The sequence below is a fragment of the Microtus ochrogaster genome, chromosome 1 (assembly GCF_000317375.1).
Source record: "Microtus ochrogaster isolate Prairie Vole_2 chromosome 1, MicOch1.0, whole genome shotgun sequence".
Taxonomy (NCBI): domain Eukaryota; kingdom Metazoa; phylum Chordata; class Mammalia; order Rodentia; family Cricetidae; genus Microtus; species Microtus ochrogaster.
This window is the reverse complement of record NC_022009.1, coordinates 10,433,325-10,438,251: the sequence shown is the minus strand read 5'-3', so window position 1 is coordinate 10,438,251 and position 4,927 is coordinate 10,433,325.

The following is a 4,927-nucleotide window of genomic DNA, read 5'->3' as shown; positions in this document are numbered from 1 at the left end:
CAGGACCTCAGATATCCAGAACCCCAGATATTCAGGACCTCAGATATCCAGAACCCCAGATATCCAGGACCTCAGATATCCAGAACCCCAGATATCCAGGACCTGCTGGCATCCAGGATCTGCAGACATGGAAAGACAGCTGGTTCACACTGACAATCTGGAGAAAGAAAGCTGACAAGAAATGACTCCAGATGAAGATAGGCTTGTCCAAACTAGAAAAAAAAAAAAAAAGAGGGAACGCCCAGAAAACAAGTAATGAAGACCAGTTCAGGACAGATCATCAGGCAATTTTCAAAGTCTCATAATGTGCTTGGCTTTTACAGAGTGACATGGGAGGTTTATAGCTCTGTGAGAAACATAGAAAAGGTCAGCGATACAAATCTAGATGAGCACACAAAGGAATACCAACTGAGGGCGCCATCAGCGCTGCACGGCTAGCAGGAAACACCGCCTGCTCCGGAGCCAGCATTGCTAGCAGACGGGTTAGTCCTGGAGGAGGAGATTGTGCCTGAGCAGAGAATGTGTGGAAAGCAGCCATGGGACAGTCTCACCTTTCCTATTAGAAAGAAAGCTGCTAACTAGCCCAAAGGGAAGGAAGAAGCATGAAAAAGCAGAATGCAAATATTATTAAAAATGATATTTTAAAAGTATGTTTGAAATCCTTTTTTTCTGAAAAGGGATTGTGGGTTGAAACCATTGGCGTGTGGAGATGGTGCCCAGTAGCGGCTCTGACTTTTAAATTATACTAATGCACCACTTGGATACAATTTTTTATTTTTCCATATATATATTTCTGAGACAGGGTTTCTCTGTGTAGCTCTGGCTGTCCTGGAACTTACTCTGTAGACCAGGCTGGCCTCGAACTCAGATATCTGCCTGCCTCTGCCTTTCAAGTGCTGGGATTAAAGGCGTGTGTCACAACCACCCGGCTAATTTTTCCTTTTAAAGCAATCAGAATTATTACACGTACTAACCACTGAACTGTTCTTCTTGAAAGCCACAAAGAGGCGATGGCCATGATGAGGTGGTGATGTGGCTTCTGTCTGGAAAGTGTTGCTGTGTTTGTGTAGAAAAGATAAGGCGTGGGTGCCGTGGGTGCCTTGGGTGCCGTGGCCGCCACTTCTCCGGAGGTCGACTCTTCCTGCCAGTGAATTCGGGTTTTTCTGTGAGGTGTTGGGATATTAATGAAAAGGCCTTTGAGGGTCACATGGGAGTTGTTGGTCGGAAGGTGCCAGAAGGTGAGGCGGCTCTCCTTTTCTGGGCAGGCAAGGAAGCGTGGCGCTGAGGCCCCCAGAGAACGATCTGGCTCCGGTTTCCTCGGTGAGCACAGCCAGCAGATGGGTGTCTGGTAACCCAATGCCCTGTTGAAAGGACCCAAGTCAATTGTTCCACCTGGCACTGGGGCTGGCTCTGCCTCCCGTTTCAGCTTCAAGCCTCTAGGGGGCCAAAGACAAAAAGTGGAACCTGAGCCCCTGTATTCAGATGGAGGGGCTGAAGACACAGAGGGTGGGGTACCTGGAGTTGAGGGGATGCTCACCACAAGTGTGTGAACCAGTCCACCCTAGTTCAAGGACTCATCAACCTAAAAGAGGTGCTGAAACAGCATGGGAGCTTTGGGAAACGCCAATCCGAACCTCCAGGAGTGCTGCAGGACCGTGATACACCCATCCATCCTTTGACCCCTCTCAGAAGCCTGCCAGATGCACCCAGGCTGGCTATGACCCCAGGCAGCCCCTCTCTACTTGAGTTCTTCCTCCACCTCTGTTCCTAAATTCAGACGCAAAGGGAACCCTCTGCACCTTGGGGTCTGGCATGAACGCTGAAACCCCGCCTAACAGCCTCCGTCTGTGCCGAGCTGGTGCAGCAGGAGGCGCCAAAGCCCAGGGCTGGGTTTTCCCATAAGTCATTGCCATCTCTCATCCCAGCCGTCACCAGAGAGCGATGGCGAGTAAAGGAAGGGATGGAGATCATCAGGGACGATGACGTGGTGAATTTATTAGATGGTGACAGTTAACAGAGCTTTCTTTTTTTCTTTTTTTTTGGTTTTTCGAGACAGGGTTTCTCTGTGGTTTTGGAGCCTGTCCTGGAACTAGCTCTTGTAGACCAGGCTGGTCTCGAACTCACAGAGATCCGCCTGCCTCTGCCTCCCGAGTGCTGGGATTAAAGGCGTGTGCCACCACCGCCCGGCAACAGAGCTTTCTTTATCCTTTAAAAATTGCAGTAAGTTGGGGGAGGAGGAGGGAGGTGGGAGGCGGTGGCGGGAAAGAGACAGAAATCTTTAATAAATAAATAAATAAATAAAAATGTAGTAAGTTGTACGCATAGGTACAGGAAACACACACACACCCGTTTACAATGACATCCTAAAAACCTAGTTAGTGCTGGGCCTGGCATAGAAAGAGACCCAATTAATACTGAGCTTGGCAACAAGCAGAAGTTCTGTAGTCATGTGTCAGGGAGCCAGGTGAGTAGGATAGATTGCAAATAGGTCCCCCCTTGGGACTCTTCCTCTGGTCATCTCTCCATTCTGGTCTTAGCTGGTGGCTCTACTGACCGTTCTCTCCTGCCCCCCAATACTAAAGTTGCCTTCTATTGTGTCCCTACCCTGCAGAGATTGTTCAGTACCACCCTGTGCTAACCTCTGATTTCGACTCAATGACCCATTTATTTATCTGTTATTCTTTGATGGTCTCCTCTTACATCACAGCTTCACAGCGTAGGCTCTGAGAAGGCTTGCTAACGGAAGTGCTAGTCCTAACTGCCCCAGGATGCAGACAGAGCCACCCATCCATCCTCTAACCCCTCTTGGAAACCTGCTGTTTCAGGAGCATACATACCCCATCCAGCTACTGGATCAGCTATGTGAAACAGCAAGCTTGTGATGGATTTAGGTAGGTGGATATAGTAACATTCAACTACAGAAGAAAACTTATATTCATCCTAAGTTACATTTTTTATTGGGTGGGGGGGCTGATCTTAGGATGGATTTTTTTCCTACTTGATATTGACTTCCCTCCATCTCCATCCTCAGAAGCTGCTGGGGTACCAGGGTGTTCGTGTTGTGGATTACGTTTTATCACCTAAGAACGACAAGCAAGGATTATCCTGAGGGGACAACTGAACCACATCACAATACAAGATGCTTTTTTCAGGCACTGGGAAGATGGGAGCACACCAAACGGGATGAAAGAAAGAAACCAGCTCTCAGAAGCGACCAGAAGGAACACAGCACTCTAAGCTCCTGGGGAGGGCAGACCAGCTCCCAGTGATCGTCACTGCACAGGACAGTGAGAATTCTCTTTCATCCCAGCCAGGGTGTTAATGTCACCACATGCAATTGTGTGTCTTCAGATGGTCCAGTAACCCCACGTTCTGCGGCTTACAGGCCTGAGGAGACAACGGTCCCTTCTCTGGCATGGCCCCAGTCCAAGGCTTAGCCTGGGGACAGCCCTGGGTGGATGTTGCTGTTCAGGAATGATGAACAGAACCACAGGCAGAGATGGCGTGGCATACAGATTCCTGGTTCCACCCCAGATTTCAGAACGGTGAACAAGACAAGGAATTGGCTTATAGAATATCTCTCTCACCTCCTTGATTGGCAGATGAGTGACTCCCAAGCATAGTTTTGTGGGAAAGGGGAACGGTTTTTTGGAGCCTTAATCTGATTGCAGGCAGCTTCTGTTATATCTGCTCATGTCAGTTACGAACAGGAGAGAAATCCTGCCGTCACTACTGGGTGTTCAGCAAGCCTGGGAGAATCTAGATGAACTGCAGGGGCTGGGGGGGGGGGCGGTGAGGGGAGGGTGCGCGAGGGAGATTCACTTGGAGCTGAGCTTTCTGGATCCTGCCTGTTCCTGACTGCAGCCTGACCTCTGGTGGTCAAAGAGAGAAGTTCACAAGAGCAACTCCAGGGGAAAATAAGCAATAGGCTTGGAAACTCCACCTGAACTTCACCGCAGTTCTTGCCAGCAGTAGCCTAGGAGGCTGCATCAGCTTGTGGATTCCCTGGCTCCCTGTACACCTCCATCTGGTATGGAAGGTGTGTGTTGATAGCTTATCATTCATACCACAGCTTCTTTCCTTTTCAGCTTCCTTCACAGGTCCTTACCAAGCTGGAACAACCAAAACCCCTTCTGAGGAATGACAGAGCTGACTTCGCTAGGGCTGACCCCCTCTCTGTCCCACTGGGTCCCCGTGTGGCTCACTCACCATCCAGCCCATGCTCAGCTTCCTAACTTGCTGTCACTCACGGGATGAAAATGCTCTTCAGGAGTTCACAGGATGAAGCCACACACCCAGATCAGCTGTACCTTGTGCGAAAGCACACCGGAGCCTTTATATTCCAGAGTCCATCTCAAGGAGTGACCACTCTTCTGTCTGGTGACTGCTGAGTTGTGAGGTCAGAGAAGTGTGCTGCCCTCGCGGTGAGCCGTTGTGAGCCGGGGGTATGGAGGGTTGGATGACGGCTGTGTGAAGTTTATTTACCAGTCACCTAACATCTGAAGGTCTCCTGTAAGCCCAGCACCAGGCTGGATGACCGCTCCCTTCAAGTCACCTTCGGTCCTATGAGAAGCAGAGACGAGACACCCAGAGAGCTGCCACCCATGGACTTCTCTGGTAGGCTTAATCTTTGCTCTCCTGCTGGATTCCCGCCCCGCAACCAGTCACGTCCCTGGAAACTATTTGACCCTTGAAGCACTTCTGCCAGGGGGGTTCTTTTATTATTCTCATTTTACAAAAGAAAAATGGAAGGTCAGATTGTTTGCCCAAAACCGAATTGGCCCCCTAGAATCTGAGTCCAGGGCTTTCCTCAGTGTTCCTACTACCACCCATCGGGCGGGCAACAGTCCTCTGACCACTCTGCCTCCAATCTCTTTGCCACTGCTTTGTTACGGAGTCAACTCCTCTCTCTCTCTCTCTCTCTCTC